We start from the raw sequence: 14342 nt of genomic DNA on the forward strand, positions 1-14342 counted from the left end.
ATATGCAGATTTAAACTAAGTCTCTGTTGTTCTATTTACCAACAAAGACTTGGTAGTCAGATGTGGGGGTGAAAACCTGCTAGATCAGAGAAGCAGAGAAGCAACCAGCTGACCTTGCTTTTTAGCCAGAGACCAGCAAGAGACATGTCACTTCACTCAGGTTTTCTGCAAGTGAGACAGGTATTCTACCACTAAGCCATGCCCCAGCCACCCTTCATTTTCATTTAAAAATACTTTTTTTTTCATTTTTATGTTATGTGTTTGGGTGTTCTGCCTTCATGTATGTCTGTGAACCATGTGCATGCAGTGCCTGACTTACATTTGACTGGGACCAAGTTACAACTGGTTGTGAGTCAGCACATAGGTGCTGGGAGCCAAACCCAGGTCCTCTGGAAGAGCAGCCGGTGCTCAGACACACTAAGCCACCTCTGACCCCTTTCTTCATCATGCAATTTGATGGGTAATGTTTGCTAACCTCACAAGAACCTGTTTCTTCTCCATTGCCATCGCCAAATCTGAGACCACGGCAATTCATCTCTGTGCTTAAAAACGTCATAGTTTCAGCTCTCGCATGGTTTTTAGATCATTTTGATTCTATTTATGTTGTAAGGGCTTCATCTTATTCTTTTTTAACGTGGATATCATTTCCCCAGGACCATTTGTTTAAAAGATGGTTTCCTTGGGCATTGAACAGTCTTAATGCCCTTGTCAGAAGCAAGTTGACTCTGGCCCACTGATCTACATGTCTTTGTGTGTAGACATTTAACCCAAGAACAAATACACACTAAGCAAGTGATCTGCCAGCAAGCTCCACGTCCAACCCTGCCGGTCTGTGTGTGCGTCTGTTGTTGCTGCATCTTGAGTGGCTCCTGAAGGTCATGTGTTGGATGAGGCGGAGACTTTAAGTAGTGTAATGGGGTCACTAGGGCCCTTGACCTTTTTTGTCTCTGTATCTTCTTCTTGGCCACCACGAGGTGAAGAGCCTCCTCTCTCCTCCATGTACTCCTGTTAAATGTGCTGCTTCCCCGCAGCCCTTAGCAACCAGGCCACACGACAATTCAAAATCAACATGCCCTCCTTTTAAATTGTCTCAGGCATTCTGTCACAGCGACAGGAAGTTGGCATGCCATACTTTTGCCAGTACTACGTTATTTTTTAATAAAATGTTTATTTTTAGTTTCATTTTACTATTAATTCTATGTTATCTATGACTGTATATGCATAACTGCATATGCAACATCTGTGTAGTACATGCATGGCAGTGCAGCATTTGTGTGTCTAGTGCCTGTAGAGGCCTGAAGAGAGTGTCAGATCCCCTGAAACTGGACTTGCAGACAGTTGTACACACACACACACACACACACACACACATTTTATTTATAAATAAATAAATAAATAAATAAATAAATAAATAAATAAATAAAATGGAGAGGTCATCAGAACAGACATTTCTCTGAGGGAAAAATACCAATGGCCAATAAAGACCTAAAAAAGATACTTGATGTGGTGCACACTTTTAATCCCAGCAATGGGGAGGCAGAGGCAGGTGGATGCCTGAGTTCGAGGCCAGTTGGATCTACAGAGTGAGTTCCAGGCCAGCCAGGACTGTTACACAGAGAAACCTTGTCTAAAAAAAAAAAATGCTCACTGTGATCAGTCATCAGAGAAGAGCCAATCAAATCACAATGAGACACTATTCACACCCCTATGATGGTTAGGACCAAAAGATCAATGCACACAAAGGCTTAGGATGGTGATGATGGAGACCCTGATGTGCCTGAGGGTGGTAATGATGGAGACCCAGATGTGCTTGAGAGTGGTGATGATGGAGACCCAGATGTTCTTGAGGGTGGTGATGATGGAGACCCTGAAGTGCCTGAGGGTGGTGGTGATGATGGAGACCCTGATGTGCCTGAGGGTGGTGATGATGGAGACCCTGATGTGCCTGAGGGTGGTAATGATGGAGACCCAGATGTGCTTGAGAGTGGTGATGATGGAGACTCTGATGTGCTTGAGGGTGGTGATGATGGAGACCCAGATGTGCTTGAGGGTGGTAATGATGGAGACCCAGATGTGCTTGAGAGTGGTGATGATGGAGACCCTGATGTGCTTGAGGGTGGTGGTGATGGGGACCCTGATGTGCTTGAGGATGGTGGTGATGGGGACCCTGATGTGCTTGAGGGTGGTGGTGATGATGGAGACCCTGATGTGCTTGAGGGTGGTGATGATGGGGACCCTGATGTGCCTGAGGGTGGTGATGATGGGGACCCTGATGTGCTTGAGGGTGGTGATGATGGAGACCCTGATGTGCTTGAGGGTGGTGATGATGGAGACCCTGATGTGCTTGAGGGTGGTGATGATGGAGACCCTGATGTGCCTGAGGGTGGTGATGATGGAGACCCTGATGTTCTTGAGGGTGGTGATGATGGAGACCCTGATGTGCTTGAGGATGGTGGTGATGGGGACCCTGATGTGCTTGAGGATGGTGGTGATGGGGACCCTGATGTGCTTGAGGGTGGTGGTGATGATGGAGACCCTGATGTGCTTGAGGGTGGTGATGATGGGGACCCTGATGTGCCTGAGGGTGGTGATGATGGGGACCCTGATGTGCTTGAGGGTGGTGATGATGGAGACCCTGATGTGCTTGAGGGTGGTGATGATGGAGACCCTGATGTGCTTGAGGGTGGTGATGATGGAGACCCTGATGTGCCTGAGGGTGGTGATGATGGAGACCCTGATGTTCTTGAGGGTGGTGATGATGGAGACCCTGATGTGCCTGAGGGTGGTGGGAATATGAGTCAATGTGGAAACTCTCCACAGCAACTGAACACAGAATTACCTCAAGACTCAGCTCTCCACCTACAGATACACACTAGGGAGAGAGAATGTTCCTGCAAACACAAAACTGTGTAAAAACCACTCACAGCAGCATCAGTCACCATATCCAAAGGTTCAGACTACCCAGACATTCAACAGATGGACAGAAAATGAAAATCCAGCACGTCCACACCGTGGGAGATTACCAGGTGGGAAGGGCTGAGGTGCTGACATGTATGACAGCACACAGGAGGCTTGCCCTCAGCGTGGGAAGCTCTGCTGGCTGGAAAGTGTCCAGCAGGCAAATCTACAGGGACACGAATCAGACACTGGCTGCTCAGAACGGGGCGATGAGTGGGGTGGAACCTTACAGTTAGTGTACACCTTTGTTTTCTTTTTGAGACAGGGTCTCACTATATAGCCCTGGCTGGCCTGGAACTTGTTATATAGACCAGGCTAGCCTCACACTCACAGAGATTAGACTGCTTCTGCCTCCCAAGTGCTCACGACTGCATGTAACTCCAGCCTCAGAGTATTTGACACCCTTTTCTGGCTGCCGTAAGACACTGGCACACATGTGACTAACACACACATATACAAAATTAAAATCAAAACCAAGGTTTATTCCACCTGAAAAAGAACACAAAGTTCACCTCGGGCCTCCACATACGTGTATGTACACACACGCACACATACAGAGAGAGAGAGAGAGAGAAGCATAAATCGATAATTGTTTTCTTTTCAAGACAGGGTTTCTCCCTGTAGTTTTGGTGCCTGTCCTGAAGCCCAGGCTGGCCGCGAATCCACAGAGATTCACCTGGCTCTGCCTCCTGAGTGCTGGGATCAAAGGCATGCGCCGCCGCCGCCGCCGCCGCCGCCACCACCACCCAGCAAAATGATGATTTTAAAAGCAGAAAAGTGAAAATAAAAATCAAGGAAACCAGAAATTGATGCTGTGGGATATTTGTACACTGTGTGAAGGTGTACTGCTGTGAATGGTGTAATAAAAGGCTAAATAGCCAATAGCTAGGCAGGAGGTATAGGCAGGACTTCCGGGCAGAGAGAGAACTCTGGGAAGAAGGAAGAGGGGTCTCCAGGGGCTGCAGAGGAAGTAGGATGGGCAGTGTGGAGATGAGGTAACAGGCCTCATGGAAGAATGGAGATTTAAAAATACGGGTTAATTTAAGTTATTTATTTATTTAATTTTAATTTAATTTAATTAATTTGGTGGGTTTTTTTTTTTTTTTTGAGACAGGGTTTCTCTGTGTAGTTTTGGTGCCTGTCCTGGATCTCGCTCTGTAGACCAGGCTGGCCTCGAACTCACAGAGCTCCTCCTGGCTCTGCCTCCCGAGTGCTGGGATCAAAGGCGTGTGCCACCACCGCCCAGCTAATTTAAGTTATAAGAACTAGTTAGGAACAAGCCTAAGCTAAGGCCAAGCTTTCATAATTAATAATACGTCTCCATGTCATTATTTGTGAGCTGGCAATCTCGTTGAGAGAGTGCTACTACAAGTTGAGTCTTTGGGTAAGTTAATACAATTGATAAGCCTTCAGCTAGACTGACGAAGAAAAACACAGGGAGGTTACCAACAAGAACAAGGAAAGAACAATCACTCCAGAGTCCACATACAACCAGGGTGCACACCATGAGAAAGATATTCTTCATCAACTACAGGAGAGAGAAGGCATCACTCCAGAACCCACAGACACCCAGGGAGTGCTCTATGAAGATGGCGGTTAGGAACTCCAGGAACAAGAAAGGGGGCATAAGTACTGAGCTCACAGACCTGCGGGGGTGGGGTGTGGGGTGTGGGGTGCATTCTCAGAGGAAGATGGTCACCCACAGGAACAAAAGAGAAGCCATCAACTTAGAGATCACAGACATCCTGGGAGTGCCCCATGCACAAAATTCAACAGCTGAGCCAACTCACTAACTCTCAAGAACTGATACCCTAACCAGCCCTGTGTGTACATTCAACGTAGTTGAATTTGTAGGTAATAATTTTCAAAAAGAAAGCTCAAGGCTCAGGCACTTTGCCTGGTGGATTTTAGCAGGGAGCGGCTTCCCTGGCAGCAGGGCCACCACAAGTCTGGGCACCGGCTTCTCTCCAGTCACTGGCCACGTGTTTCTTCTGATATGAGCGTTGGCACAAAGGGCAAGGTGTGACCTGGGGGAACAGACAGGATCCGAAGATACAGGAATGCTAACAAGGTAAGCCAGCTCAAGACTGACCCCTGTGGCCACCGCCAGAGGTGCCCGGGAAAAGCTGGTAGAAGCCTCCATGAGAAGCACAGGATGATGATGTGGCAACTTGAAGTTTATGTACATACAACATATATGTCTGTGTATACATTGTAAATATACATATACATTCTACAGTAGCCACAGCAAGTATTTAGAACTTTTTGTTTGTTTTGCTTTTTGAGACAGGGTTTCTTTGTGAAACAGTCCTGGCTATTCTGGAACTCCCACTGGAGACCAGGCTGGCCTCAAACTCATTGAGATGCGCCTGCTTCTGCCTCCCAGGTGCTGGGATTAAAGGCATGTGCCAACACCACCCAGCAACTTAGACAAACACATTTATTCTTAAGAAGTATCCATCAGGCTTGGGAACCACAGTGTCGGGGGGTAGGAAGCAGACAGAGACTTGCAAATCACAGTGTAAGGTGATGGAAGTGAACAGCCTGGTCATCCATGTGAGTGTTGGTTTTAAATTCCCTCTGGAGAGCACTGTCCACTTCCCAGGCCAAGCGAAGCCTAGACGGCTGGCCTGGTAGAGGTGGGGAGGGCTTATGGTCTTTCAGGAGATCCCTCATTCCCCAGAAGACAGCCATTCTGAGATCCAGAGCCATTGGGCAGGGCCATTGCTCACAGTCACAGACTAGCCTCACCTCAGGCCTCTCTCCTGGAATCCCAGAGGTGAAGGGTTGGCCTCACCAGAAAAGACTGAGAGCCCAGCTCCTTGCAGCAGGAGGAAGAACCAGAAAGCAGGGCATTTTCTGACAGCTGCCCACCACAGCACTACGGTCCCCAGGCAAGTGGCCGTCCCTGTGGCCAACCCTTGTTCCGGACCACTGCTTGCACCCCAACAACTGTGCTCGATTAAGGACACACTGCAGGGGAACAACAGAACCGGGGGTAGCCTCCACTAGGGCCGTCTGGGCAGTGGTGGTAGTGAGACGAGCCCGTCAGAGTGGCCTCTGAAGGAGTAATGGTGGATGAATGGGAAGAGACAGGGACGTCTGGAACAAGGAGCATCTGGTGTGAAGGTCCTGAGACAGGAGTGAGCTTGGCTCATTCATGAGAAGCAGGAAAGCCTCCTGCAGGAAAGCCTGGAACAGGAGGCGGGGTAATCAGGGCTGCTGTGGCCAGGCAACAGCTTGGACTTCATTCTCCCGTTGTGATGATGTGTAGTGCATGAGGAGAGTGCAGGGCCCCTCCATCAGAGAACACACCTGTCGAGGCTTTCACCGCAGAGAAAGACAGGACGCAAGCCCAGACCATAGAAGCCCCCCAGGGACCAGGCTTGCCTGGCCAGGCTGGCTCCCAGAGCTCTCAGTCCCTCCAGCCCTAGGAAGTAGACAGGCACTGCTTCAGCTGTCTGGCCTGCTGACCCCGGTTCTGAAGGGCCAGGCTTGGCCAGGACCCAGGCTGGTGGCAGGGCCAGGCACAGGAGACATCACGCCTCAGGCCCCAGCACCAGGACCACGGCACCTGCCCCAGATGAGATCCTCCTTTCTCATTACCGCTGTAATGGGTCCTTCAGACCTCATTCCAGCCCTAGATATTATCTGACCCGTATAATTAATTAATTATCGCCCAAATATTATAGATTATTAAAAATAGCATAACTAATAGTGTAATATCTCAAGCTGTCGACTTTAATAGTCAACATTGTCTTGGCAGAGCTTATCAGCCCAGGACACCCGGTGAGAATATTGATTCCGGGTAATTTTAGCCGTCATCTGCCATCCTGACGGGATTGTCAGGCCTCACCCAGGCCGGCCTCATTTGAAATCGTTAAACCGCCGCGCGGCTCACAGCGGATCTTAATGTTTCCTTTTTCTCCCCTTCAATATGTTTCAGCAACAGAAAAGGAAATAAATAGAGAAGTGGAGGGGGGAGGACGGCGAGGGAAAGGGACAGCTCCGCGGCCCTGAAGAGCGCGGGGGTGACGGCTCGCCCCTGCCCTTGTGCAGGTCTTTTCTGGGGTTCTCCCGGCTGAGCCCACTGTGTGGTGGGGCGAGGGGGGCGGTCCCCACTGACAAACGCCCCATCCAGCCCACGCGCGCTCGCGCCCAGGGACGCAGGCGCAGAGCCGAGTCCGGCCGCGCGGGGACTCTGGCATGCTCTCTGCACGGTTCGATCCGATCCGCCTGCAGCCAGAAGGCTGCATCTCAGGCGGTCGGACTTCAACCTCAGGCCGCCGGCCTCCTGCTCACCCCGGGTCCTCCGGAGCGCCGACCAGGGTTGCTGCAGTTCCGCGCCGCGTCGGCAGGGGGCGGGCGGGGGCCGTGGGCGAAGCGGCGGCGCGTCTTCACCCAGGCAACCGTCGGGGAGCCTCCACGGTGCAGCCCTCCTTCAAGAGCGTCTCCAGACACACGCACCCGGGTCGGTACCTCACCGCACCCACTTGCCCTCTGGTCTCCAACAACCCACCCTGAAACACCCCCTACAGCGAAGACACGCCCCCATCCTGAGGACACACCCTCCCCCACCTCTACACACCCTTCACCCCATGATGCGCCCACCCCCACCCCCTGCAGACACTTTTCTCACCCTTGAGGTTACACTTCCCTGCCACCCGGACATCATGTCCCTTTCCCAAGACACCCTCTCACCCAGAGAACTTGCCTCTTATCTCCAGACACTCCCACTCCAAGGATATGTCTCTCCCCAGGACACTCCCACCTGGACCATACGCCCCACCCTAACAATACGCCCACCCCCACCCCCGTCCCGCCCCGACCTCGAGGACACGTTGTTTCTCCTCCCCTTGGATCTCAAAATCCCTCTTCCTGGCTTCCTGAACTGTCCAGTTGAGTTTCTCAACCTTCTAATTATGATTCATGTGCATGGCAATAATTTAATAATCAAGGGCTGCGCTGGAGGCATTAACCTCAGTTAAGCTCAGTGTTTAATGACCGGCTCCTCTCCACATACCCTTCTGACCTAGAGTAGCCCTGTAGGCACGTGGGTATGCATGGATGCCCAGCAGAAGACTTTGCTGTATTCATTTATTGAGCACCTTCTGTGTGCTTGGCCTGGACTCCCTCCCTTCATCCTCTGGCCCCTCTTCAATGCTGGGGTACAGTCTCTAGATGTCCTACTCACGCCTCTGTGTTCTTCCTCCACTGTCCCAGCTTTCCAGGACCCCCCCCCCCCCAATAGCAACACAGGCCAGCCCTCCTCGGCAGTGGAGCAGATAAGGCCCTTGCCTCCATTCCATCGCCTTCCCTAAAGCCAATGGAAATGAGGTGACATATTTTCCCTGGTAACAGGGACACCAGAGCCTCCTCCACAACAAAAGTGGGCCTAACTTATTTATCCGTGATCCCAGGCCCACCCTGTCACAGGAGCGCTGGGGGTGTCTGAATAAATGATAGATGAAATAAAGCCTCTGTGGGTGTCACCTGAGCCACACTGTCAGGGTGTCCAGTGGCCCATGACCACTGGATAGGACAGAGATGGACAAGTCAGTTGATGAGCACATGGAACGGGGACAGAAAAGCCAGACGAGGTGGGCCTGGCTCTATGCCGGGTTGAGCGCTGACGGGCCACACGCTGACTCCAGGTTACTGGGCCTCCTGCAGCCAAGGTTACCGCTCCTGCTTCTGCTATGGAGCTGTTGTGTAAGAAACAGCTGCAGAGCGCTCTGTGGCTCTGGACAGCATTCACTTCCTGCTGAGGACAGTGATGGCCACTGTACTGCCAGGTTCTTTCGATTGAGGCTTTGAAGTGGTTTTAACTCCACACCCTCAATCAAGACCCAACTTGGGGGGAATGGCCAATCCCAGGAGCATGCCTTCACATGAGTAGAAGTTCCAAAACCCAGAGACCTCTGTGGCTTGAGTCCCCACAGGTCATATGGCCAAGCTCAGCTTTAGGAGCACAGACAGACACGTTCTCCAGAAGGCCATGGTACAGTGAGGAGGTGACGGGAAAGGAGAATTATGGACAAATTATCCAACCTGCCGCATTTCTGGCTCAAAGCTTTCCTGGTTACAGAGCAGCAGGGATGAGGATAAGAACCTCGTCATAACTGCACAACACACCCTGAGCATCAAGGCTGTGTGCTGGAACTGTGCCATCGAAAGGGTGACCATTCCACCCCTGTGCAGGCTAATTCCCAGGGCTCTGTCTCCACCATCCTTCTAATGGCCTCTGGGAAGGCTGAGCCTGAGGCAAGGATTCAGATGCCCGTCACTCTCAAGACAGGCAAAATCCAAAAATGAGCATAGGAAACCATGAAAGGATGTGTCTCTGTGTCTGATGGGAGGGGCACTCTGGAGTGTGACTCACGACAGCTTCCCTGCCTCTGGAGGAAGAGGGAAGTGTCCCCAGTTCTCTCTGGAAGCTGCATCCATGGCAACAAATGGCATTGACAATAATCAAGATGGGCACACAATGCCATGTCTGGATCTAGGTAGGTACTGCCTGCACCCATCGGTCAGGGAGTGGAGTTACCAGTGCCACATTTCTCTGAAGATATGGCAAAGCAGAGTGGAGGGCAGAGAAGAGTCACCAGGGACACTTTCTGCCCACAGAAGCTAGACAGGTTGCCATGGCCTTGGCTGAAACTTTACATTCCACCTCTGTTTTGGTGGGAGACGCGGACAAAGTCTCACACAGTGTTCAAGAACCCGGTCTGGCCAGAGCAACATGTAAACAGATAAAGGCCACTGGATGTGTTAGGGCAAGACAGAGGGGCAGATGATGATGCCAGTCTCACTGGAAGGAAATTGCTGAGCTCCAAGGTCTGATGCTTTTGAACTGCCAGTAGCTGGCCATCAGATAAGAAAGGACCTTGGGGTACGGGGCTCAGATGTAGGACCGTGCAGGATGACCCAGGGAGTCCAACAGGCAGGCGCTCAGCCCAGGCATGATTCTCAGACCGTGTCAACCTCAGGGAGCTTCTAGAAGGGGGCCAGATGGGCTGGAGAGATGGCTCAGAGGTTAAGAGCACTGCTTGTTCTTCCAAAGGTCCTGAGTTCAATTCCCAGCAACCACATGGTGGCTCACAACCATCTGTAATGAGATCTGGTGCCCTCTTCTGGCCTGCAGGGGTGTGTGCAGACAGAACACTGTATACATTAAATAAATAAATAAATAAATAAATAAATAAATAAATAAATAAATAAATAAATCTTTAAAAAAAAAAAAGCCGGGCGTTGGTGGCGCACGCCTTTAATCCCAGCACTCGGGAGGCAGAGCCAGGAGGATCTCTGTGAGTTCGAGGCCAGCCTGGACTACCAAGTGAGTCCCAGGAAAGGCGCAAAGCTACACAGAGAAACCCTGTCTCGAAAAACCAAAAAAAAAAAAAGAAGGGGGCCAGACTTTGGCCAGGCAGTAAGAAGTGAGAAATGGGGTACTGAGGCTGCATGCCTTTAATCCCAGGCAGAGACAAGTGGATCTCGGAGTTCAAGGCCAGCACAGCCTACAAATGGAGTTCCAGGCCATCCAGGGCTGCATAGTAAGACACCGTCTCAAAGGAACAAAACAAGACAAGAAGAATGAAGCACCGTGCCAGGGAACCCAGTTCCCCAACTCAGGAGGGGTCTCCTGACCTCACGCCTTTACATAGCAGGACTTGACCATCCCTCAAGGGGAAGCTCTTGTGTACCGGACAGAACTCAGCTTCTGACAGTGAGACGGCTGGAGCTTGCATGCTGTTGGGAGCCCTTGGGAGTGAAGGCAGGTGGCGCTCTGGATGAGCTCTGGCCTGGACACCCTGCTAAGACCTTTCAGGTAAGTCCATGGCAGCAAAAAGGCTGAAGGGTGGTGACGGCACCCAGGGACAGATCCTGTGAGAAGAGGGCCTCTCTAAGCACCCTAAGGGAACCGAAGGAAAAATGAACAAACAGACTGGTCTCCACTCTGGTCATTTCCAGACTGGTAGTCAGCAAGTTGTGCCACAAGGTGAGGAATAAAGGTCGATAAAGGCGCTAGGGTCTCCCGACCCCTTATCAGCCCTGTTTTCTGCATTGCCCAGGCCACCTTCTCTCTGGCACTGGGAAACTGATTATCTGTGACTTTGTCACTTTAAACACTGGGCAGGAGTACCAGCGTCACATTGAGGCCCCACCACCTACTGACTGGATGACCTTGAACGAAGCATTGATGCTCTTTGGCTTCAGTTGACCCCATCCTGTCTTGTGGTTAGTAAACTCTTCTGGGGCAGAAATCCAGCTAGCAGTGTAAGAGAGGGAGGCAGCAGCCTGTGCAGCCTTCTCTCCATGACAGTACCCATGATTCCTGAAGCCCCGGAGTGACTCCTGGTGTACTATTTGTTGATCTGGCTTTTCAATGTAAAGGGTTTGAACTTTACCTTTTCATCTCCAAGTAATCTCTAGCTAGGAGCCAGCCTTTGCTCTCTACGCCCTCCACCTTTGAATCCTGTACCATTTGAACAGAAGGATGCAAACCCAGCAGCCACTGATCTTGTGAAACTCCCTAGCTCTTTGGTGCGAGGCGAATGGGGCCAGCATCTCATCTGGGTGTGTAACACACAGGGTCCAGACACCACACTGTACCCCCAAAGGTAGCCCGCACGCTCTGAGATGGGTAGACTTGTAATAGACAGTGGGGGCGGTGCATGAGTGGAGAGCAGTAACGTGCTGGCTGGATCCAGTTCTGAACCTGACTTTGACGTGGTCTCCTGGAAGCTGAGGTCGCGTGGGGTGGGGGAGGGGGCGGGGCCGGTGTCCGCGGTGCTGACTCGGCTTCTGTGGAACCCGCGCTGTCCGCGGTACTGACCTCCGGTACTGTCCGCCGCTGTCCGCGGTACTGGCAGACGACCGGTCTCTTCGTGCTCCTGGGAGCTGTCCGCGGTTCTGACCTCCAGCCTGCTGGTTGGGCTCTGTGTGCTGTGCTGATGGCAGGTCCTCCTCTGGGGAGAGCTCAGCAGCCCGAGCTCCCGGCTCTCTTCTAGGTTTCTGACTGTGCGGTGCTCATTCTTGAGGGAACAGAAGATCCAAAGGGAAATAGAAAATGAACGAGCAGAAATGCTCATTCATTTTCCAGACTGGTGAACATCAGGGTGTGCCATGTATCGATATGGGTGGAGGTCAAGAAAGGCACAGGGGAGCCCCTGTCTCCCTGTCAGCCCAATTTCCCGCATTGCATCCTTCCGTGGGGAGGCAGCACGCTCAGAGGATGCAGGATGTCAACAGCCCCTCAGTCCACACTCAGGGAACCAGACGACTAACTCAAGTTCTCCGCATGTTGCCAGAAAGGTTGTGGGACCCTTGGCGATTGGGCAGAATGGGAGTAGGGGATTCACAGTGCACGAGGCAAGCAGTAGCCAAAGTGGAGGTTGTCTGTGCATTGCCCAATCATAGAGATGCTGAACACTACTGCACTCACAGCCTGCCCATAGAGCTCCCAGGAGCAGAGAGGGAAGGGATGTTCCATCACACAGCGTTCCTTTACTCTGAGTAGGAGGCTATTACTGGAGCCCTTGGATCCATGAGGGGAAGCAAATGAGATCTTGGAGATCACCACACAGTGGAGAGGGTTCATTAGCCCAAGGTGAGTTAACGACAGAGGTTGGGGGTTCCTCATCTTGCTCTTGCCATCCAGAATTTCAAAATGCATAATTCAAGGGGAAGGAAGCTAGAAATGCCAGCCCATCCCTCCTTTTCCTGGGCCCACCTCTCAGACCCCTGTCGCCAGTCTCTCTTTCAGATTTCCACCCTGGCCACATTTTTCTCTGCCTTGATGCCCCAGTCCAACGTGACCTGTCACCCTGACTGGCCTGCCAAAGTGGGGCTCAGCAGGGAAAGGGATGTTTCCTGTCCACTGAGCAGGCAGAGCCTTCTCTGCTCCAGGCTGGGGTTTCACCTGTCAGTGCCCACCTGGGGCCCCACAAGTGAAGCTGGTGGGCTGGAGATAACCTGAGATGGCAGATGGGCAGAGATTGCACAAATGAGGGTCTAATTGACAATCAATTGTGATTAGGAGCTAAAGGACGTCCTTATAGCCCTAGACAGTTTGGGTTGAGGCTGGGAGGGGAGGAGGAGGGGGCATCAGGCATCCCTCTGTTTGGGTTGTCCTCAGAGACAGAGTGGGAACAGTGAAAGAAGCTGCCTCTATGTCCTCTTTGAGCTAGGTCCAAACAGCACTGCCCCAGACCAAAGAAAGACCCATTCAGCTCCGGAGGACCCTCAGGCTCATCCCACTCTTCTGAGTTGGCTGTGAGCTTGGCCGTTCATTACTCTGCCTGCTGTAGCTCCCATCAGAACATCGAGGGACAGGAAGAGATTGGCAGTAAGCGGAGGGGAAGTGAACTCAGGCACCTATAAACTTCTGGATGGCCAAGATGCTTTCTCTGAATTACACTCAACTCTGACCAGCCCTACCCATCGGCAGGGACAGCATTTGGCAGTACCAAGTATGTGTGTTTGGGGAAAAAACAAAACAAAACAAAAAACAACCAACATCCAGTTGTATTTTTTCTATAACATGTTATCTTATTCCATACCTTGTGTTATACTCACTATGTCCTAGCAGCAATCTCACCTACATTCTAGAAAATTCCACGTTGCTTGCATTTGCTTGTCCTGAAGGAAAGCTGTACAGAGACGGCTGAAAAGGTCATCGAATTGCCTCACAGGCCATGTGTGATGCTGAGAGCGCCACCATGCCAGCTCTCACCCACTCAGTAAGGTGTGGGTGCTGTAGGTGCTATTAAATGTTTGGCAACATTTACCTCTCTGGCGACCTGTGCTGGTGACAAGTGTTTGCGGGGAGGGGGGGGTATGTTTGCAGGGATGTCAGGAGGAGTTTCTGCTACCCAGAGCCAGCTCCAAGGTCTGCTCCCTTCTGCACCCAGTAGCTCTGCTTCCCAGGAAGAGGATGGGGGCCTGGCATCCCGCCTGTGTGTGGTCCTCACCAATGGACATAAAAGAGACAGAAATGGGAAGGAGGAGCAGGTGAGGGAGGGGTGAGGGGTGACACGCTCTGCACTTGTGAGCCACCTTATGACTGTGTATGGGTGCTCATGAATGAATCCTGCTTGTGTGTTGCTTGTGAATGAGTGTGTGTGTGTGTGTGTGTGTGTGTGTGTGTGAAAGAAAATGGGGCGTGTACATCTATATTCAAACTCAGCTGAGATGAGGGAGTGAAGACCAAGGTGGGGGGCGGGCAGGAAGAAGATAATTACCTCACTGCGATGAGAGATTACCCACCCTCCTTCCCCAGAGGTGATTTATAATTTAAAGATAAAGAATAATCAAGTCCTGGCAAGGAAGGACACAGTGTTGTGGGTCTGATTAGAATCTCAGGATGGACCAGCACGCGGTGA

Source organism: Peromyscus maniculatus, chromosome 10 (genome assembly GCF_049852395.1).
Source record: "Peromyscus maniculatus bairdii isolate BWxNUB_F1_BW_parent chromosome 10, HU_Pman_BW_mat_3.1, whole genome shotgun sequence".
Taxonomy (NCBI): Eukaryota; Metazoa; Chordata; class Mammalia; order Rodentia; family Cricetidae; genus Peromyscus; species Peromyscus maniculatus.